This window comes from Pinus tabuliformis, chromosome X (assembly GCF_031772625.1).
Source record: "Pinus tabuliformis cultivar Carrire ecotype Pingquan chromosome X, CPIR1, whole genome shotgun sequence".
Taxonomy (NCBI): domain Eukaryota; kingdom Viridiplantae; phylum Streptophyta; class Pinopsida; order Pinales; family Pinaceae; genus Pinus; species Pinus tabuliformis.
In genome coordinates, this window is record NC_142308.1 from 1,631,500,895 (window position 1) to 1,631,525,808 (window position 24,914).

Below are 24,914 nucleotides of genomic sequence, written 5' to 3' on the forward strand. Positions count from 1 at the left end.
GGTCCTCCTCCTCATCATCTGTCCCATGGTTGATAGTCTTGCCCTTTTCCTCCATGGAAAGTTTACCAAACTTTGGATTCCGTGAGGACATGCAGACTAGTGCTGCTGTCTGCTTGTCCTTCTTGGGCGTCGGTGTCCGAGGTGATTTCGGGATTCCTGGCGCATCCCCCACCGGTGCTGTAGGGCTTTTCACAGCTTCCTTGGTAGTACTTTCGACAAAACCCACATCTTTCCTGGCAGTTGTCATCTTGTTCGAGCTGTCTATAGTTGTTCGCGACTTTGGGGGCTCAAACACCACTTGGCACTCAACACCCTGTGCTCTTTGTAACAACTCAAATTTCAAACAAACAAGTGTTTTCTCGTGGCTAGCCTCGGTAGTTTTATAGAATCTTTCAAATTTGAATTTGATCGTTCCCCCCATTTCTGAGTCATTAATGCATTCTTGGCAGCAGATCGTCCCAAATATAGCTCTAACTTCATGTCTTAATTTCCCGCCACCCGCTTCTCTTTGTCTTAAATTGGACATCTTGTCATGAACAGTAACACCAACAGTCACTTCCTAGCTTATCCGCGTGGCAGCGCAACCCCCTCTGGGCGGGCGTGACCCTTGTGACATGCCAATCCTGCATGCAACCTCCTTATCGTGCAACTCCCCCACAGACTCTTTTATAGACCCACGCTCTCTTTCAACTGCTTAGAGTGCTAAGATTGTGCTCCCTACGGCTAGTCAGGTGGTCGTACCACCTATGCAAGACTTCAATTCACCTTCCAGCCTAGTCCACGAGCACTCCTCAATTACCCTCGCAAAAGTAAGCACCACGCATTCTTCCTTATGCGGTGCATTCCCTTGGTTACTTTGTTTGGTAAGGTGTGGTTGCAGCCATGGTAGTAGAGTCAAAAATTCTTGGTGACAATATTCTAATGTAGTAGTATGGATGTTCGTATCTTGTCTTGTCATTCTTAGTTTATCAATGAGACATTCTTGCACGATTTCATTTTCCAGTGTTTTGATCTCTGCATCCATTAACATGCTTTTCTTCGTCAGTTGTACCCGATCTTATTCTAGTTTGCGAAGCTTAAGGTTCCCTCACCGAATGGCTTCCTGAATCTACATATGTTCGCCCTCACATAGCTGCATAATTCCTTCATCCTGTTCCTCTCGTATTGTCCCAACTATGGGAGCTATTGCATGAGGATTCCTTTCCTCCAAAATTATGGTCTCAACTCTTCTCCTCAGCTTCGGAATCATCTCCGTGCTCATGTTTTTGCACATGGCCCTATAGGCCCGTCGAGTCGTTGGTACGCGTAGGTTTGAGTTTGTTTGTCTCGCCTGGTGAACCTTGCTCAAGACTCTGCATACCTTATTGAATGCTTCCATGGGGAACGTTTTTGGTGGTTGTCGCCTTTCCTGCTGCTGTGTCCTATTTTGATTTTCGATCCTGAGTTTGGGGTGTGCTTGTGTGGGCTGCACAGCACATGTTTATACCCATTGAGACAGGTGGGCACACAAGTTGCTCCATCCTTGCTAATTGACTCTTGCCTAAAGTTAGGGCCTTCCAAACCATAGGCGCATCATCCTTCTACATCGCGCCAGTCCTCAAAGTTTCCTTGATGTGTACCCCATCATCGCGCGGGTGTTGCACGCAGTGCCCACTTCAATGCATCGAACTGCTATTGTTCCTGTACTTCGCTTTCAAATTTTCTCAGGAGTTCGGCCACCGTTGTCAATCCATCATATGTCGGCAGCTCTCTTGCCTCTATTGTCACACAACACAGTGATCTAACCATCATGTTACAATTCGATGTCATCACTTCGTGCAATCGATTCTACCATCACTCTACTTCTTCGTCTCAATTCGAAGTGCAAGAGATTTCACGGTCCCACGAGATCCTCCCATCTGCAGTCGGATTTACCCAATCCTGGTCTCACACAGTTATCTTGTAAATACAATCAACATCATCATCGCACACTGGTTCAGTGTAGCACAGTCCTTCGGCTAGCTCCAATGGGACTACTATACACAATGAATTTTTCTTGAAAACCATTTTGTGCTTCTTCAAGTTGATGACTCTGTTCATATCGGTGGCCCAGTCTATTCCTAATAGCATGGGATAGGGCATAAAAAATCCCTATTACTTCAAAATCTACTTGCACGCTCACACCTTCAATATCAACTGTTACCCCTTGCAACCTCCCCATGGGAAAAACCTTCTGTTGGTTCACCATTCGCAATTGAATAGGGGACCATTGTAACATGGGCCTACCCATGTGTTCCCATGTTTGCTTCGGTAATACATTCACGTCCAAACCCAGATCTAGGATTACCTAATCTATTTCATACTCACCAATCTGTGCAGTCAACCTCATTTACCTCCTAGTGCACAATGCAGGCTTCCCCAATTTCTAGACTACATGCAGTTCTCCAGACCCCGCGCACCTGGTGATTAGCTCCTGTAGTCCTTTAACTGCCTTGCTGTCGCGCAATAGTTTCATGCATGTCTCCAGAAAGGTAGTGAGCAATGAAGGATCCATTCCTAGCTCTGGTTGATGCTTACTACCTGAAGTGGAGGCCTCCGTGAAGCTCTTCTTAGCTTCCATGAATGTATCCTTTGTGCGTTCTAAGTCAAACTTGGGTTCCTTTGCAAGATCCTTACCAACCCATGTACTTTCCTCTCGCTATTTCCCCATATCCTCTCCCATGGTTGTATTGCTTCTGGGCATCATGTTTACATTCGGGTCTTCTTCACATAGATCAAACCTCATAATTTGTATATTCTGAGTCAGAGGAGGCTGGAATACCCCTTTTTCATGCATGCTTGTGATCAATGTAAGACAGTCTATTGTTTCATGATCAAACTGAGCACAATATGAATAAGATATCCTCATCAGGTTGGTACAATCGCAGGCATAGTGCCTTGGTCCTCTGCAATTGTAACAAATTAATTGTCCGCGGCCCCTTCCTAGTCCCATTCCACCTTGTCCTCGACCTCGCCCCTAAAATCTAGCGCACACCATCCCAGCATCTGGGTCAAGGGCTAGTGTTTCGGTCTGCATCCTATAGGCAGGGGTTTGATCAATCATTAGCTCATAACTGTGGCAAGTGTGCTCATCGTGGCCTACCAACCTGCAAAAATTGGGGTGTCTGTGTATATTTATGCAACAAATGAAACTTATCCATCATGTGTTTCCCTCCTATCTGACAGATCACAGACCATAATGCAGGTGTCGCACTCGGCCGTGCCTATGCCTCTAGTCTCAATGACATTGGCCCTCCTCCTGCAAAGTAATTCGTGAACATTGGACAGTGATCCTTGTCATGGCCCTAGCCTTTACATTTTATGCACCATACTTCCTTGTGTGCCTCTGGCCACAGTGCCATATCCTACTTCAAGCTTTGCATTTCCAAACATAGATTCTATAGTTGCGTGTGGATTTGTTGAACTCCCAACCTAGGGTCTTGTATCAGGGTCTCATGTAATCTAATTGCCATTTCCAATGCTTCGGCCTGTGTGGAAAGTTTTTGTTGTGACAGCGTCTTCCTCAAGTGCAGTGTTAGAGATGCTACAAACCATGCGCAATGCTGTCCATTCGTCAATGTCATATTGGCTTCGCAAATCATACTCTTCAGCTGTTGATCCAAATCCCAGGGAGTCTTGCCCAGGAGAAACGTGATTTATTTAAACCTGATGATTGATTGTGTTTATGACTTTGGCCTGATAAATTCCCTATTCATTGCGTTCTAGATTTCTGTTATCCCTGCATTTGGGTGGTCGTTAGAGTGCTTGATATACCATGTTAATGCGCGATCCTGTGGCATGCTAACCAATGTAGCCTTCTTAATATTGTCATCCATGACACCTTGTGCTTCCCATATTGCTCTTACCATGAACTAGAATTGGTTCAGATCTTCATTCCCTACCCCTCTGAATACTCGTAGTTTGATCGCTCTCGCCATACTGCACTGTGAAGGTGGTGGAGGTGGAGTGAGTGGAGATGGAGGCGAGGGAGGTGAAGCAGGTGTTAGTGTGGGTGGAGGGGGTAACCACAGAATGTGCTACCTTATCAAACTGACTGTGCTTCTTGGGGAGACCTTAGCAAACTCTTCCTTTCTCTCTCGCGAGGGTGAAATTAAGGGATTGTTTTCTAATTCTTCGCTACTTTTGTATATCTTTCAGCTCCACGTAGTCCCAAACATTAATGTATTTGCATGACCCTTTTTTCACATAATAGCATCTTAATCCAAGTATTCAAAGATTTAATATACGTACCTCTTGGTCCTTTGAGAAAGCGTGATTCTGCCTCGTTGTAGCTCACGGTTGTGTCTACCACAAACTCAGTGATAAATCCCCCTATTAGCTGGTTGAGCCAATGGTCTAGAGCTCACGTGACCTTATCTTGTGGCGTTTCTAGTCTGTGCACTAATTCCGGAGTCCACACTATTGGTTGGTCCAACCTACACCTTCCCTAGCTGTCAGCTAACTTCGCGATCCACTCTAACAACTCAAAAGAAATGGATGCAAAGAAAATCTCATGGATTTCCGTATACACGTAGTGCTCCAGCTATTTTTCCTTAGATACTTGCGGAGTTCTATTTTCCTATTTCGCGAACTCGTGAATCTTCTTGTCCAACCACTCTTCAATTTCCTTCTTTGTTGGGTTCCAGTGGCACGACATCATACATCCGTTATGGAGATCCCGGTCTCGGCAATGGAACCATTTTTTGGCTTAGTGGGGATTGACCCAGGTTCAGAAGTGATTTAGCCAAGCAAATCCCAGTACTACTGGCCCTTTCGGCAATAGTTCGTAGAGCGTGGACTGACGTCTCACCCAAAGTAGTATGGGAGGGTGCTAAGACCAGGTTTCTGGACCTTGGGGATGTCTCATAGGAGGTTATTGGTACGCAGTCCAACCTTCACACTTATTGCACTGCGCGCACCAGCAGAGACCCCATGCCCTGTGATACTATTTTGCGGAGTTCTAGCCGCAGCGTGACCCATGTTGTTTACCCAAGTCTTCCTTAATTAGGATCTGTTAGCTGATTACTTAGATTATTTTCATATATAAGCATTCATACAACTATTCATCAGTTGCGCACAATAAAAAGACAAAGTAAAAGTAATGCAGAACATTAAAATACAGATTCAAGAATAGGTGCACAGATTAAAATTCTCTTTATTAACTTTCAATCCCAATTACAGACCCAAATTTTCCCTGCACACTCAACTGCAGGGGTCCATGCACCCATCTACGGACTCTACTAGGCCTCTACGCACTCAGCGACAGAGCTTCTTCCTACTACTATGACCTAGTCCACTTAAGATTCAACTCTAACCCTGAACCATGCCTTCGCTATTCCATCTATTATTTCTCTTCTTTACACTTAGAGACTCACTCTATTTATACAATCCCATGGTCCATGGACCATGGGTAGGCCGACACAACTTTACATTAAATTACAATATTCTAGGGCGGACAGCCCTATGACCCATCCTAGACTTCGCGCTCAGCATCCGCAATTCATGGAGTATTACAATCTAATTGACCAAAAATTGGGCTTTGAGCCCCAAAAACATGCTACGGGGGATCCTATGCCCAACACTACTGGCCCTTTCGGTAACAGTCCATAGAGCGCAGATTGAGGTCTCACTCGAAGTAGTATGGGATGGGTGCTAGAACCAGGTTTCTGCACCGTGGGGATGTCTGATATGAGGTGATTGTTACACGGTCCAACTTTTGCACTTACTGTGCTACATGCACCCATGGCACCCGCACCCTATGATACTATCTTCACGTAGTTCTAGCTGCAGCGCAACCCATGTTATTTACCCAAGTCTTACTTAATTAGGCTCTTTTAGCTGATTACTTAGATTATTTTCATATATAAGAATTCATACAAGTATCTATCAATTTCACACAATAAATAAACAGAGTAAAATTAATGCATAACATCAAAATATGGATTCAATAATAGGTGCACAGAGTGAACTTCTCTTTATTAACTTCCAATCCTAATTACAGACCCAACTTTGCCCTACACACTCAGCTACAGGGGTCTGTGCACTCAACTTCAGACTCTACTAGGCCTCTACACACTCAGCTTCAGAGCTTCTTCCTACTACTATGACCCTGTACACTTCAGATTCAACTCTAACCTCAAACCATGCCCAACAGGCCCCCAAATCTAACTTCATTATTGTTTCTTCCTCCTCTCTCTTCCACCTTTATTCTTCTAGTATTTTTATCTCTTTGTGTTCTTTCTATTCTTACTCTTCCTTCTACCTTATTTATTCCTCCCACTTCTTCTACTTCCTCTTTCGTTTTGCTGCTATGGACGCTTTCAATATGATTGGGTTTGCTTTCCATTTGTGGCTTTGTTCTTTTGTGGTACTGTGTACAACCTTTCACTTCCCCTTTCCACACACTAGGTTGTGCCTCACTGATGGTTCTACTTTTGGATTTTTTTCTTGCTAAGGATTAATGTTTCATGTACTTGTAAATATGACTAGTGCAAAGGGCTTAGATGCATTATAATAGTTCTTAGTCTTTTCCACCTCAGGTTTGGAATAAGTCCCACTTAACCAATTGAAATGTATCTTTTCAAAAATTCGTTTGAAAAGAATCATAGGATCGTATAGATGGTATTCCATGCGATCGAATGCAAATTTTTCTATCTATTTTCCCTCGGTCTCAGCAGCCTTTAGATTCTTGATCTTGTACAATCCAATTTACAAAGGAAGAGTGGGCTAGTGTGCTTTCTTCTTCCTCTACAAAACTCTTCATAAACTTGTTGAAATATGATAAGTTGCTTCTTTCATGACTAATTTTTTGGTGGCATGCCTCAGTAACCAATGTGAAGACATCTAACCAATGAACATCCTGAGGTAAGTTCCATTCGATGAGGCAAACCAGTCGCAAGTTTCCCTACTTCTTTTGTTCCCTCTTGAGACATGCAAGGTGGATCTTACTCAAAGATCATCTTGTACAGTGGTATGAACAAGAGATGAGTGAGCTTCTCCATGACTTCTTTGTATCTTCATTTTAAAAATAACTTGTAGTAAATTTTACAACAGGCTCCTTTGTTGACCAATTCCAACTCAGGCCAGGAAAAGCATTCTGAGCACATATAACATCCAACAAGTATGCGGACATGTAGAATATGGCTTGCTTACCCTTGGGAGGGTTCTTTTCATTGGTTACATGGATCTTTAACTACTGAGCCAACAATTTTGACCAATTTAATTATTTCCCATCATTCACAACCTCATATAGTAGGAATTCCTAGCCTTCGGGAAAGGTTTCAATACTCTTTTGACCATAGATTCGGCAACATAGAACTATCAGTATTGGAATGATTTTGATGAGAGATTTGGTATTATAAGTGTTGTTTGTTTTCTGCCAAAATTTGGATGTCACTTTCACCCAACCTTTGATGACATCTTTAGTTCTCATGTAACTAGTCACTGCATAGAAGTAAGAATCCATGCAGGTTTCTAGCAAAGGTAAGTGATACATAAGGTGAAAATAATGTGCCATAAATGAGGCAAGCCTTTGTCCACTAGAATTTCTAAGGATCATTATCTTTGAATCAATATGTGACAAGATCCATTTCATAACACTCGCGAAAGGGAAAACCAGATACGTGGATCAAATCTTATGTAATCCTCACTTCTCAAAATTAGTATAATCTTGTCTATCTTCAAGATATGATTTTGTAATTAGTTGTTGTGAACGAATCCTTCAATGTGTGCCATGTTATATTTGAATCTTTCTCAATGAACAATTAAGTGTCTAAGAAAATTGGCACATTGATCAGGGTGATTTCAACTGCTTCACTGGTGCTGCTCTTTGTGGTGTCTTTGGAGGCAGATCTCTTTGGTGCCATGATGATAACAACTGATAGAGAGAGATAACCTCAACATTTGTAGTAACTATTTCACAAGATTCACTCATGGCAAGCACAATTACCTCAAGAAAATAGTATATTCTACAAGATAATGACAACAACTCAGAGACCGAAGGGAAGGATTATGCAATTATGGACTAAGGGTGAGAGATTTAGCTCATGAACTGTGCATTGTGTAGTCATAACAGACAAGTTGGTAGTTAAAGGCTTGATATTGTGCAATGTGCAGTCCCGGATAGGTAGACTAAACGGAGTAACTACACATTGCGTAGTCTTAGTGGCTAGGGTTAATGGTTGAGGCTTGGCATTGCAAAATGTGTAGTTGGGAATTCTAGTGATTGTGCATTGAACAGTCCCACAGGCCAAGCATGAGGCTTGACCCTAGATAATGTGAATTGTGCAGTTGGAGAGGGAAACTCCTCGCCATGATTGTGCAAAGCTACTCGATAAGGAGAGAGAAAATATAAGATTTCAGTGTTGGGGAAGAAAGGAACATAGATCAAGCTAATGGAAATATAGATCAATGAAAACTAAGTGCTAGAAAAAAACATGCAAAAGGAAAAACAACAAAAATGCACTAAGTGATCCAGCAGAGGCAATTGTTGGTGGGTAAGAAGAAAGAAGTTAATGTGACACCTACAAAATGAGAATGACGAACTGGACAAATACTTTTACAAGATAATACTAGTTAAAATTCCGACTAATATTAAAAGAAACATGAAAAATATCATTCATATAAGCAAAAGCACCAAAAGTGACATAGAAAGCGACAAAAACTGACACATGAAAAACTTACCTGAAAAAGCGCCAAAAACTTACTTGAAAGTTCCTTGATATTGTTGGGACATATGGAGCTCCAATATTAGATGTGAAAATCAGCTCTAGAGGTTTCTATTATATATATCTAGTCAAGTTAGGGTTTGTCACAAACATGCCTAAAATCAAGGAAAAAGTGCCACTTGTATAAAAGTCATAATTACCAGCTTAGTGGACTTAACCGGGCATTAATTGGGAAACTCCTATTTTTTTTCCCATGGGAAAATTCGTAATTTTATTAATAATAAAAATATACATTTTGTAGATGCTAAAGCGCATATCCATTATGAGATCAAAGACTATTGTTCAAAAGAAAATAACCAGAAAGAAAATAATGTACATTTGGGGAGAAAATTAGACTTTTCTCCCTTTTTTCTTCTCGACCTTTCGCCACTCCCCTTGAGTTGGCAAGGACGAAAATAGTTCGAGTGAAGTGTCCTCCAGAGGGCGAGGATTATCCTTGTCTAAATCTGAGTGGTCTGAAGTATGATGTCTTATGGATATGCTGGTATCCATTGTGTCTGGTATCTTCTCTGGAAAAGAGTCCATCAGATCATGTGATACAAATTCTTCAGTTTCTGCTTCCTTATGTATCTGATTATTCTCTTTGGGAATGGGGTGTTCCTTTTCCATATCTTCCTCCTCAACAGGGACATCATCATGGTCTGGTGGAGGGAATTGCCATCCCTTGGGCTATTTTCCTACTTTCTTCTTCCTGCACGTATCTTTTTTGGAATGCAATATTTTCATAATCTAGTATCTGTGTCTAGCATCTCTATTTATACTTTAGTTGTATTTGGTCTGGAAATCCTTTGCTAAGGTATACTTCCACACACATGCGTGCAAATGTGTAAATTCCTTCCTCCATTATTTCTGTGTCCATTTTAATGAATTTCCAATGGTGTTGCCTATACTAGACAAGAATTTAGGGCTCCAGAAATGTAGTGGTAGGTTGTGAAGACGAACCCAAACCGGCATCCGAGATACAACCATTTTATTTGGATCAAATTCTGGGAACCATGGAGTAATGAAGAGACTCGTGGATCCCATGAACGATGGTCCTTCCCTCATAATGATGTCCCTTTCCTCTTTTGTACGAAATTTTACTATGAAGAACCCTTTGGAACAGATATGAATGTCACATAAATTGGTCTAGGTTCTAAAGACCCAAAGGAAAAGGTCCATAGATTTGGGCCAAAAACCGTTGAATTTGAAATTAATGCTTGTTTTTCAAATGAAGAACAATACTCATCTATTTCTGGTGCATCCATATTTGATTCTGGGGTGAAACTCAGTTGTTCCACAATGTATGGGGTGGGTGCTCTGCCAGCTTGTTTTGTTGATGTTGTAGCTAGTTTGTTTCCTTCAAGAATGTCTTTGAAGGATAACCCTGCACTTTTTTGCTTTTGATGTGTTTTTGAGATTTTTTTGTGTTGCTTCCTATGCCACTGCCTGAAGGATTTGCTTTGTGATGATCTGCCATGCCTCCCCTTAGTCGCAGATTAAGAGTGATGGTGGACTCAAGTAGGATTTTGTAATCCATAAGAGATTTGTATTCTTGGAGTACTCTGCCTCCGAATATCAAAACCTGTGATCCTGTAGGATAAACAGTATGTTGGAAGATGCTTTCTTCAAAAGCTGTACTAATTTGGTTACCCGTATCCAAGCCAGTTGTGTCCTCCCAGAAGGGGTTTTTATAAAAACTTGAAAGGGAAGAGGGTTTACCAATGATTCGGGTTCTGGTTTTTTCTGAGAGTAAATTTTCCCATCTACATCAAATTCGCTGCACATCTTCGTATTCCGAGAGATTTCTTTCTGGGTACGCTAAGAAAATACTGAGGGGATGAGATCTGGTCCCAGCTAAGTTGCTCCAGATGCTCTGTTGGGAAAAAACCTCCAAAGTTACCTAAATTGCCACATTGTCCATCAATCCCCAAATTTCTAATGGTGGATATCCGTTTGACCTCGAAGATACCTATTTCTCGTGCTTTTCCCCTCATTATAGTTTCCATAGATTGATAATACAGGGGTTCCGAAGGTATTATTGTAGAAAATACCGTCAAGCCCTACATCAAAAAGTGGTAAACCCCATTTTTAATACGCTTGCATGATTGATAAGAATCCCTTACCTCCTTTCTGCTGTCTGCAAAGCTCAGAGGGTATATGTCAGAAAGTGGGGTTTTGAGTTGATAGAATTCGATTCGTTTGATCTAATGGAGCTGCACTAGAATCTGTAGTCTTGTTGCCATGGATCCAAGATTGTTGTCTCTTCTGCCGTCATTTCTGTTTTCTCTAGACCATGCTTCCAGTTCCTCTTCATGGTTTCTTTATTGGCTTTCTTCCATAAGACCGCCACCAAATCCATGCCATTGATGACTGCAATCAAAACCCTTGTTCTCACAAGATTGTGTCCCTCTTTCCCTTTGGCCCTGAGCCTGTTCCGAACCGCCAAATCCAATTCGATGTTGACAGCAATCAGAGCCCTAACTCTCGCTGGACTAAGTCCCTCCTTTCCTTTGGCCTTGGGCCTAGTCTTAGCCTCCATAACCTTGCCTGCGATAGTTGTAATTGAAACCCTAGCTCCCATGAAAGCCATTATCAAGAATACCGAGCTCACACACAAGTTTCTAAATCACTTATCCCAATATTACTTAATGGTGCACATTCAGAAACTCCTCTTTTTTAGTAAGGGGAACTCTTATTTTTTAGGAAAATTCCTATTCACATTATAAGAAGGGATTACGCAATTCCTAGTCTCAAGGGATTACAAAGTTCCTTGCCTTAGTGAATTGTGCAGTTTCTGAGAGGAAGGGAATATCTGTGCAATTTATGATTTCAAGACTAGCCTGCCTTCCATGATTGCGCAATTTTGATGCTCAAGGCACAACACAATTTATAACTACAGTGGATTATGCGATTCCAAGAGGCAAGATTGGGGATGTTGCAAGGTCAAATGAGGGTCAAAATAAAATATCACAAGCACTGCATGCAAAGATAAGCTTCCATCATTGTTGGCTTGTTGGGGCCTGACCCAGGTTCATAAGTGTTTAAGCCAAACAAATCCTGAAACTACCGGCCCTTTTGGCAATAGTCCATGGAGCGTAGACTGAGGTCTCACCTGAGGTAGTATGGGAGGGTGCTGGAACTAGGTTTCCACACCCTACGGATGTCTTGAAGAGGTCTCAAAAGTTCAAGAATCAATCCTATGCGCTGCACTACTTCTGTGCTGTCGTCTGTTCAGTGCAACTACCATCGCGTAGCTTGGTTGAAAAGTGTGAATGTTCTTTACCATTTCTGTGCTTATTATTATAATAGATCTTGAATTAAATTAAGTGGACCCATACATTCAGTTACCATTCAACATAAAAAAACATGCATGTAATCATAAATTGTAACGGATGCATAAATAGAAATATAGAAACAGATACACAATGTTCCAAAACCAACTTATCTTTATTAGTGCTTTATCCAATTACAATCCACTTCCTACCCTGTGCACACAGCTGCAAGGGTCCGCACATATAGCTACGGACTCTACTAGTCCTCCACGCACACAGCTGTAGAGCCTCTATCTACTACTTTGACCCAAGACTCAGACTTATAGACTTAGATCGAATATCGTATTGAACAACCCATAATACTTCAGATCGGATCTAAAAACTTACTTCTATCCTTAGAGCCTCGCTCTATTTATACATTCCCATGGTCCATGGACCATGGGTAGGCCGACTCACTTTACATTACCTTACATCATTTGAGGGCTGACAACCCTTTGACTTGACTCAATAAATTCGTGCCCCGTGCACTTCGTGGAGCCTTTACAATACCATTACCCAAAATTGTGGGCTTCAAGCCCCAAAACTGTTACGTGGGGAATCCACTGCCCAACAGGCCCCCAACACAATCATCGTGACTCGTCCCGAGTCACCTGGCTAGTGTAGTTATCTTCGCACAAAGTTCATCCAACAACTTTTTCGCTTCTCTTATGTCTGCAACAGATTCTTCCGCTGTCCACTGTACCCATTGTACGCGTATCTCTGATGCTTCGTCGTCATGTGGAATTATTTTCCTGAGTGTGTATACGCCCTGTATTTGTGCCAGCTTTGCCTTGATCTTAGCTGTGACCATGAATGATTCCTCGAGCCACAGTTGGATGCATTCCTTAAGCACTGCTTTTTTTTGGCGTGCGACATCCACCCGCGCTTTGAGAGCTTGGGCCTCCCTCATCTTGGCTAGTCGCTGAGTAAGGGTGACCATCTGCGCATTCCCCAAGATATTGTCATAAGCCTACTACAGCTCCTACGCTTCTGTCTCCAACCACTGTAATGTTTGGTCCTCGTATAGTGAAATGAGGGTGACGAGTGACTGATCTAACAAGACCGTGCAATCCTGTATCGTGTGCTCTATTGTTTCCAACCCTAATTTAATGTCACGGTTCCGCTACTCTTTGACTTTCGGTGGTGTAGTGGGCTGCACTTTCATCCTCAGCTCCGCGATCTATAGGTTGAGGTCCATTTGGATCTTTGTTGCTTCCTCCCGTGCCTAGCAGAATCCATTGGCCAGTGTGGATCTGGATACCCACTGGTAAGTCTACTGCAATCTCTAGCTCGGGGATGCAGCAACATGCTTCCTCAATGATTTTATCCAACTGCTAGGCTTGTGCTACTGCTTCATTGCATTGAAGGCTCAGTTGATCGATGTTGATGCGCTATTCACTGAGCACCTGGACTGCATGTCCTTCCCTAGCACAGAGCTCTGTCATCGCTCCATCTTGTAGCTAGTATAATATTTCTCAAAACAAGGCAACCATGTTTAAACCAAGTCCCTTGAGTTAACTTACCATAGCTCTGTCCTCTGTATTGGTCGTTGTTAGTGCTCCTCCTAGCAGTGCAATAGTATTTGGCATTTTGGCTCACAGCAATTGCTCGGCTGCTAATGTACTATATCCCCGGCTACCATTGCTTGCTGTGGGGCCTGTACTTGAAGTTCCTAGAGTTGCACCCTGAGCTCCCCCAACACATTCTGCTGCTCCGTCATTACCTCCTGGAGTGCCTCTGTGGTGACTTCGCGAACTGTGTCGCTGATGTCATATAGGTCACCATCGATTAGTGTGATAAGCTCCCCATCCAACTTGGAAGCCTTGGTATTCTTCCATGGCCCTGTTCATTTGGTCGCGCGCAACCATTTTAATTGTTTAGAGGTGGTGCTTGGGTCCATGCCATTTGTTGTATCATCTGTTCCCTGCCCTATGGTCACATTCGGGCCTCTTTCTTCCTATGGTGTAGTGGCCCCTCTTGCTTTTGTCTTCTCTGCAGCGGCCTTCGCTGCCTCCTGGGATGCCCATACTTCCTCAGCTAGCTGTTTGTTCCGCTTTTGTTGTGCTAGCATCTTGGTGGAAACCTTCTATCTTTGAATCTCCATCTCATCGTGTCACACAAAATTTGGTGCACGCCATTCCGGTGGCCATGTGTTGAGCACTGTGAAAACAATGTCATCTATTGCGATGAAGGGGAGCGTGGTCCACTTTTGCTCTGGATCCTATCATGCCTTGATATGCACATTGTGCATATCTGCTTTAAAGTTTACAAAAATCTTCAGACTTTCATAAACCAAGGGGGATAGGCGCAATTGCTTGTTGATCCATAGTCTTATGTTCACTTCCATCAGTACCCAAAAGATCTTGGTTTCTCGGATGCATGTGGCATCCTTTGTTTCCCATAATGACATGTATTTTGCTGCCTCTAGCCAGTCCTGATCAATGGAAGGAAACTAACTATGCTCAGGAAATTTTCTTGTAACCAATAGGATAGATAAGAGCAACCACGTGTAGTGGAAGGTCTTACCTTGCTCCTGGGCCTCCCTACAATTTGTTAGAAATTCCTTGCAGAGGAACTGCGACCAGTTGAATCGTACCCGTTCTTCGCATTGATCGGCCAACATGATGACCATTGATGGTACCTCATTACCATGACATTTTCTCATCACCTTCCCTGCCAACAACTGGGTAGTGACATAGACCCATTTGTCTTGAATGCTAGTAATAACATAACCCCTCTGTTTTTTCTCCAACTTATATTTCTTTTTCATGGCCTCTACAATGGTCAAGTCTCCACCTACATAAACTATTGCTGCGGGGTCCTTTCCTACACAGGGAAGCTGAGAAATCCTATGCATCAGCTCCACCATGATGGGAATAAAGCCAACCACAAGTACCCATCGTGCACCAGGCAAAGCAGTTGCTGGATGATAAATATCATGACTAGGGCCCGATGAAAGTGTGGAATTGATAGGAGGTGGAGTAGCCCGGCCTCCTCTACCCTGCACAACCATTTTTGTGGCTATAGTGTTGTAACTGCCCCCTTCGTGCTTAGTTTCATCAGGTGGATAGTTTCCAAATGAGGACAATTCTCACTATACATGAGGTCCCAGTCTTCAAACTTCATAGTGGGTACATGGCCCACAGCTGAACCTTCGAATAGAACTTCTCTGGGGAGGAATGGGGTGTTGAGTGTACTCTTAACGTCATCCAAATATTTAGGTACTTTTACCCTCCCTTTCTGTGGAGGGACATACTTGGGAAGCTTTGCCGTGGTACGTATTGGTGAGGTGTCTTCTTCCATCTCCTCCTTTGGTTTTACCTCTTTGACAAAGGTCAGAGGATCCTCTTCCTCATCATCGCTCTCAATATTAACTATTTTTCCCTTCTATTCCATCGACAGTTTGCCAAACCGCAGGTTTCACGGAGACATACAGACTGGTGCAACAACCTGTGGATCCTTTTCTGCCCTCGACATCTGGGGTGATTTTGGAATATATGATGCATGCTCGACTAGTGACATAGGGCTTGGTGTGGCGTCCTTGGTGGTTGACATTGTCGTTCTGAGAAGGTCCTAAGTCTCTTTCGGTAACACTTCAAATGGTGAACTCACTGTCAAATCCTCTAAAGCCATAAAGTCCATGCACAATAACTGAATTCTCAAGTTACCAATGGTTGTTCAGTGGATGACCATCTGGGATTTATAGGCCTACCATAATTCAAATTCAACTGTTCCCCCCTTTCTTGGCTCATTAATGTGATATTGGCAGTAGATCTTTTCAAATCTAGTTCTGACCCCATGTCTTAATTGTCCACCATCCACTCCTCATTGCCTTAAATTAGCCATCTTGTCATGAACAGTGTCACCAATGGTCACTTTCCATCCCATCCACGTGGCAGCGTATTCCTTTGTGTGTGAATGTGATCTATGCGTCATACTGATCTTATGCACGACATCCAAGTCATGTAGCTTCCATACAGACTTTTTTATAGTCTCGTGCTCTCTTTCAACTACTTGGAGCGCTGAGACTATGCTTCCTATGGATAGTCGGGTGGTCGTACTACTAGTGCGAGGCTTCAAGCCACTACCCAACCCAGTCCACGGGCCTTCCCTAGTTACCCTTGAGCCAATCAGCACCTCGCGTTCTCCCCTATGCAGAGCGCTTCCTTGGTTGCTTCACCTAATAAGGTTCGTTCGCAGCGAGGGTAGTATAGTCACTAGCTTCTAACAATAATCTTCTAGCACGGTTATTGAGTTTCCCATACATGGCCACATCCTACTGTTGGTGCGTAATTCTTGCAAGATTTTGGTTTCCAATTCTCTGATATCCTCATCTATTAATGTGATTTTTTGCTTCAATTATACCTGATCTTTTTCAAGTTCATGCAGCTCAATGTTCCCTCACTAAATGGCTTCTTGAATCTGCATATGTTCATCCTGACGCAGCTGCATAATGTCTTCACTCTAGTCCTCGCGAGATGTCACAATTATGGTAGTGATTGTGTGAGGATTCTTTCCCAAAACTATGGCCTTGACTCCGCTCATCGTCTGCAGAACCATTTCTGCACCTCAGTTCCTATACATGGCCCTATATGCCCATCAGACCGTTGGCACGTGTAAGTCCCAATCTGTTCGTCCTGTCTGGTAAATTTTGTTTATGATTCCACATAGCTTTGTGAGGGCATTGAAGTGAAATTTTTGTGGCGTGCATCACATTCCCTGATATTCGACCCCTAGTCTGGAAGTTGCTTGCACAGCACACATCTACACGCATCGACACAAGTGGGCATGCAAACTATTGTATCCTAGTTGTCCAACTCGCATTCATCACTGGGGACTTCTAGGTCGTAAGCGCATCCATCTTCTACCTTCGCACCAGTTCCCCATAGTCTTCTGATGTATATTCCCCCATCGTGTGCACCATATGAGCACACCATACTTCTGTTGTTTTGATACTACTCTTTCACATTGGTCTAAGGGTTCCTCCACATTTTTTATCCCATCATCTGTTGGTAGTTCCCTTGCTTCGGTCGTCACTCGCTGCAATGATCTAATCATCATGTTGCAATTTAGCGTCATCACTTCGTGCAACTAATTTTGCAATCTTTCAATTTCTTCATCTGAATCTGAGGTATAGTAACTATCGCACTCCCATGAGATTCTCCCATCTTCAGTCAGGTTCACCTGATCCTGGTATTGCGCTGTTATCTGGTAAATGCAATCTAGCTCATCGTCGTTGTCATTCTCACACATAGGTTCAGTGTAGCATGCTCCTTCGACTGGATCTAGTAGAACTACTATGCGTAGGGACGTTTTCTCAAAAATCATCTTCCGCTTCTTCAGGTTGATGACTCCATTCATATCCGTGTCCCATTCTATTCTTAGCAACGCGGGGTAAGGGTTACTTTCATCCACAATCTTTATTACTTCAAAGTCCGTTTGTGTGCTCGCACCTTTGATATCCACTGTTACCCCTTGCAATCTTCTGTGGGCAAGATCTTTTGTTGGTTCTCCATCTGTAATTGAATAGGAGAGCACTGTAACACGGCCCTGCCCATGCATTCCCATGTCTACTTTGGTAACACATTTGCATCCAACCCCAGGTCTAGGATTACCTGATCCATCTCATATTCGCCAATTTGCACTGTCAACTGCATTTCCTTCCTGGTGTGCAAGGCATGCTTTCCCAGCTTCCAGACTATGCATGGTTCACCTGACCTTGCACACCCAGTGATTAGCTCTTGTAGTCATTTAACTGCTTTATTGTCATGCAGCAGCTTCATGAATGTCTCTAAAAAGGTAGTAAGCATAGATGGATCCATTCTTGGCTTTGGTTGATCCTTACTACCTGAAGTAGAGGCCTCTGTGAAGCTCTTCTTAGCTTCCATAAACATCTCCTTTGCGCGTTCCAAGTCAAACTTAGGTTCCTTTGTAGCAGCCTTGCAAACCAATGTATCTTCCCTGGGCTGCTTCCCTTTATCTTCCCCTGTGGTTGCGCCACTTCTGAGCATCATGTTCATGTTGGGTTATTCTTCGTGCAGTTCCGGCCTCATCATTTGGATATTATGAGTCAGAGTAGGTTGTAGTACCCCTTTCTCACACATTTGTTCGATCATCATAGGACAATCGACCATTTCATGATCAAACTTCTCACAGTACGCACATGATATTCTTGTTGGGTTGGTACAATCACAGGCGTTGTATCCTAGTCCTCCATAATTGTAACAGATTAGTTGTTCGCGGCCTCTTCTTGGCCCCATTCCTCCTCATCTTCGCCCTCACCCTTGAAATCCAGCACGTGCCATCCCTGCAGCTAGGTCAAAGCCTCGTGTTTCTATCTGCATCCTATATGCTGGGGTCTGCTCCATCATTAACTCGTAGCTACGACATGTATGCTCATCATGGCCTACCGATCTACAAAAATTACAAAACAGCTGCTGCAGAGTCTGTGTATACTTCTGCAACAAATGACAGTTGTCCGTCATGTGCTTTCCTCCCACCTAACAGATCGCGCAGCGGAGTGATTTTTGCACTTGGCCCTACCTCTACCTTTGGTCTCAATGACATTGGTCCCCCTCCTGCCAAATAGTTTACGAATACTAGACAGTGATCCTTATCGTGGCCCTGGTCTTTACATTTTATGCACCATACTTCATCGCACGCTTCTGGCCGGGGTGCACTATCCTGCTTCAAACTTTACATCTCCAAGCATAGGTTCTATAGTTGCGAATGGATCTATTGGACTCCCAATCTAGAATCCTGTATCGCGGTTTCATGCAACCTCATCACAATTTCCAACGTTTCTGCCTGGGTTGAAAGCTTCTATTGTGATAGCACCGTCCTCAGGTATGGTGTCAAACAAACCACAAACCATGCGTGGTGCTGCGCATCTGTCAGTGTCATATTAGCCTCGCGGATCGTGCTTTTCAGCCTCTGATCTAGATCCCAATGGGTTTTGCCTGGAAGCACCACAATCTCTTTAAATCCAATTATTGACTGTGTCTCTGACTTCGGTCAACTAAACTCTCTGTTCAGCGCATTGTGGATCTCCGCTATTGCTGCATTTGGGTGATCATTCGAGTGCTTGATATACCATGTAAGTGCGCAATCCTGTAACGCACTTACTAGTGTGGCCTTATTAATGTTGTCATCCATGACCCCATGTGCTTCCCACACTACTCTTATCACAAACTAGAACTGATCCGGGTTGTCATTCCCTACTTCTCTGAATATGGGTAGCTTGATCATGCTCACCATGCTGAACTTTGGATTTGGTGGAGGTGGGGTGGTTGAAGATGGAGGTGAAGTAGGCGAAGTGGGTTATGGGGTAAGTGGAGGTGATAACTGTAGAATGCAATGCCTTATCAAACTAACTGCACTTCTTGGCGGAAGACCGAGCTTGCTCTTCCTTGCTTGCTCACAGTGGTGAAATTAAAGGATTGTTTCCTAACCCTTCATTCCCTTTGTAGATATTTCCGCTTTGCGTCATTCCAATCATTAATGTATTCGCATAACCTGCTTCTCACATAACATCATCTTAATCTAGGTATTCAGGGATTTGACGTACCTACCTCGTGGTCCTTTGAGAAAGCATTGTTCTGCTTCGCTATAGCTCATAGTTGTGTCTATCACGAACTCAGTGATAAACCCTCCTTTTATCCTGTTGAGCCAATGGTCCACGACCCATGCGATCTTATCTTCTAATGCCTCTAGTTTGCGCACTAACTTCGGAGTCCATAATATTGTTTGATCAAGCTTATACCTTCCCTGGTTGTTGGCTAGCCTCGTGATCCAATCATACACATCTGAAGAGAAGGTTGTAAAGAATATCTCATGGATTTTCATATATACGTAGTGATCCAACCACCTCTTTTCAGATATCTACAGAGTTCTGTTTTCCTATACCATGAACTCGTGAAGCTTCTGATCCAACCAATCTTCAATTTCCTTCTTCGTAGGGTTCCAGTGTTCAAACAACAAACATCCCTTAGGCAGATCCTAGTCCCGGCAATGGAACCATTTGTTGGCTTATTGTGGCTTGACCCAAGTTCAAAAGTGTTTTAACCAAACAAATCCTGGAACTACCGGCCTTTTCGGCAACAGTCCGCAGAGTGTGAACTGAGGTCTCACCCTAGGTAGTATGGGAGGGTACTAGAACCAAGTTTCTGCACCCTAGGGATGTCTTGATGAGGTTTGGAAAGTTCGCAAACCGATCTTATGTGCTGCACTACTTCCGCGTAGCTGTCTATTCAGTGCAACTACCTTCACACAACTTGGCTGATGAGTGCGAATATTCTTTACCCTTTCTGTGCTTAGTATTATTAAAGATCTTGAATTAAATTAAGTGGGCCCAATACATTCAGTTACCATTCAACATAAATAAGCATGAGTGCAATCATAGATTGTAACAGATGCATAAACAGAAATATAGAAATAGATACACGATGTTCCAAAACCAACTTGTATTTATTAGTGCTTTATCCATTTACAATCCACTTCCTACCTTGCACACACAGCTGCAGGGGTCCGCACACATAGCTGTGGACTCTACTAGGCCTTCGCGCACACAATTGAAGAGCCTCTATCTACTACTTCGACCCAAGACTCGAACTTATAGACTCAGATCGAATATCGTATTCAAAAACCCATAATACTTCAGATCAGATCTAAAAACTTACTTCTATCCTTAGATCCTCACTCTATTTATACATTCCCATGGTCTGCGGACCATGGGTAGGCCGACTCACTTTACATTACCTTGCATCATTTGAGGGGCTGATAACCCTTTGACTTGACTCAATACAATTCACGCTCCACACACTTCGCGGAGCCTTTACAATACCATTACCCAAAATTGTGGGCTTTAAGCCCCAAAACCGTTACGCGGGGGATCCACTGCCCAACAATCATTGACATGAATACATGATGATAGTGAAAGACGAGTCCTTTTAGACAAAGGTAGGCTCCAAAATCAATGCATGGGGAAATTTTTGGAGGGGTGGTTGTAGCAGCTACAACACAACCCCCTAAACCATAACTTGTTGTTGCCTTCGACCCCACACAAAATTCCTACCAACATGTGTAAGTTATAATGCAAGTAGGTAGATGACTTGGTGACACATGTCACTACATACCATCTTTGGTGTGTTTCCAATTCCATGATTGATCACAGTATCCGGCTTAGGATCTTTCATCATAGCTTGACTGGTAATGCTTTTAAGTGGTATATTGAGTTACCATGTGACTTGGTTAACAAATTTAACACCTTTTCCATGGAATTTCTTAAAAATAAATTAGTTATCAATTAGTTATGAAACAAGAATTAAATTAATAACTAATTTTTGTTAGAATACATCCACCCATATCTCCAATCATATCCATGAATGGATAAGAGGACATATGTTAGTAAAGGCACCCATTCCAGACCACATACTTGTCAATTGGTTCTGCAAATCACTTTCACTTGCCATCGCGAAGAACGTTTTCATGTATGGAGAAGTCACTAAAGATAAATTCATTCGACGTGCCCAACATATTTATCTTAGATATTTGCAATTGGTCACTCTTTATGACTTGATCCCTAATGCTCCCCAAACTTTGAAAGCTCCCATCACTTAGCAACCCGGTCTACACATTGACGGTCTCATTGGTGTTGTAAGCACTTAGAAAATTTCTCTTGGTTGTAGGATATAAATTCCCAAGGTAAAATTTTCACTCCAACTTGTAGATTGAAGGCTAACTTCTTCAAACTAGAGAGGGCTCCCTCTAACCTTTACATTATGTCTAGATACTTAGATAGGTTGTGTTCATATAGGGTTTGGTTGGTACTGAAATCAATAGCCCATTGGGTGATGGAGTCAAATAGATAGGGTTTAGATAGGTTTACTAAGATAATTGGTTGTCTGATCAGGATTGATAAAGGCAAGGTGGATAATATATCTTAGACCTTTTCCATTTGTTGTAGATGGATGATAAAAAGAATAATATTTCACCACTATAGGGCATGCACAATGAATCCTATGGTGTCTTTAGAATATCATGATGGGAACCTTTGAAAAGTAAATTTAGAGCATCACAACAGAATGAATTTTTGAATTAATTTATCTTTTCCAAACATTAAGAAGGAATACATTTATGAAATTATTAAAGGAGAAAATGAAAACATACACAGATACATACTAAAACCAACTTTCTCATGTATCTTTATATCATTGGTCATAATCTACTAATCTTAGCAAATGAAATAATTAAAGTATTCAAACACACACAAACAATGACTATTTTTTTCAAAAAAACCAACCCTTTCTTCATATTCTTAAGGAAATATATAGAAAATACAATAGATTTCAGCTCCTTAGAGTATGGTATAAATAATTAAAAAATATTTACATAATATTTGAGAGTTTAATTGACAAAAATCACATAAACCCTAACATCTTAGCTACTTGAATCCCTAATTTGGTACATAATCGCTGGTCAAAATAAAGTATAAGGTTGCTATATGTGCCTCCTGCTGGTATCCTAGAAAAATAGTGAGGTCTTTGCTACAAGATAGGATATAAAAAGAATATGCTACTTTAAAGGCTTTATCTCTAAAGTTAAAATTGTATTCCCTCCTTGTAGCCAACTGATGCATGAACTTGGAAATGATGCCAAAACTATGTAACTTCTTCCTTATTTGTTGCTTTGTTTCCTCATGTTGAATCATACTCATTAGGCCACAAAAATATATGATATCTTACCACAGTATACTAAAAATAATTACTAATTGATGATTAACCATGGGTAAACCAAAATTTTAAATCTCTATTAGCGTTTGGTGAAACAAAATTAGGGTTTACTGTAACAAAACTTAGGTTTTAAACTATACTCTTCCCCTTGACTCAACTGATCACTTCCTTATGCCCTATGCAACTTGAGCAAGGTTATCCAACTTACCTGGACTCCTTGTCTAGTAGGTTTTTGTGTACTTTTATCAGCTTTTAGGGTTTTGAATTTTTTCTTCTCAACATACTCTATTTTTCTCTGTATTTTTCTACTCTTTGTAGCCTGCTCTATTTATTCTTCATTATGAAGGATGACAATTATTTCCTTGAACTTAGTATTCATTCTAGTTTTGAAATTCAATATTAGCTTATTAGAAGGATGAGAGTGAGGTATTTTTCCCTGAACCCTAACCTCTATCTCAGCTTCCTCATCCTACGTTCCAAATTTATGTTTTTGCTTCTTGTTTTTTGAGATTTTCTATTTTGTTTCTTCCTCCTCTACCATAATTATTTGTTGGCTTCTTTGGATTCTTGTCATGCCTTCATAAATTTCAACCTCTGGGATTTTCACAGGGACCTCCTCGTGTCTTTCAACCTAGGGTTTACTATATTCTCCTTTGGTTTCCTAGGCTATAGCTTGAGAAGGAACTCTATTTTGGCATCTTTTTTATCTTCTAGGTACAAGTGGTTTGGGTTCCTTTGCCTCATTTCCCTCAATTGTTCTACTTTCTTATTCAACTCATGAGTATATAAAATCTTAATGAGATTGTGATGAGAAATATCATGAGCTTGTAACTTGGGTCTATTCCTTGCCTTAGTACACATTTTCAACAATTTATGATGTAGGAAATATGGCAAATTCATTTTCGTAAAACCCGCTAAGTGACAAAGAAACCTCATGTGGTATAGGTAAGATTTGGAATAAGTTCCTTCACAGGGGAAGAAAAGTTGGATAGTTTTGAGTGAAGTAGCCAATTGAGGTTTCAGTTTATGTTGGAGGACCCTTGCATCCCAATCTTTATTTTGGTGGTCTTCTTTCAGGAAGAATTTAAAACCACATTCAATAACCTCTTCTTCTTAAACCACCTTTGACCTTTTGTTGGAGAACTCATTAGTTCAGCAATTGATTCTTCTATGAAAGGGAACCATAATGTCTTGATTCTCACTATAGTACCATCAAAAGAGAAGATAAAGTCATGGCATCGATTGAGGTTGTACCCACTAAAAATTTGAAAGACGAGTTCCCAACTTACACTTCTAAAAAGATCAAGCATTTTAGGGTACACTTCAAAGTACATGCCATCAAGTTCGAACCTCTTCATTTGGCTAGACTGACCTATTTTTCCAAGCTCAAAGACCTAAAACAACTTCACTGACCTTGAAAAAACCTAACACAAGACTAAAAGACAACTCGCACCCTTTCTTCATTGAGAAACAAAAAACTGGGTTTGTTGGAAAAATCATTTTTAAGTAAAACAGGGAAAACAAGGGTTTTCTCTAAAATGACTCAAATGGGCTCACAAATGCTAGAAAATGCCACATCATGTAGTAGGAGGACCATTATTTTACAAAACACCACTTGAGTGCTCAAAAAATATGAATTAATTGGTAAAAAATAAAGTCTTTTTTTTTTAAAGCGTTACGAACATTTCGTAGCGCCACACGATTTTTTTCTATAGGTCAAATCACTAAGCGAAATTTTGCATAGACTTAGAGTTAGGTAAAAGAGTTTTAATGACACATTTACGTAGGCTTAGAAAACCCTATAATGAATACAACACCCCCCTTTACATGACTTATGAGTTGCAAAAAAATAGACTGACATCCTTGATTTGACATGCAGGTGTAAACCTGATTCTAACAGGTGTTATGACCACAATTACTGTAAACTAGCTGTGTGGGAAATCGACTTAGTTATCCATCACTATGCCTCCCACTTCAAATATAATGACCCAATCTACTACCCCTCCTTCTTGTGTAATTAATTTGGTGCAATCTACCCAATCAACTATCAGTAAGGAAAAGAAAAATAAGAACAAATTTGCTCCTTCTAAGGATCAACAACCTAGTCAAAACACTCCAATTCAGAAAGCCTCTACCACTACCAAATT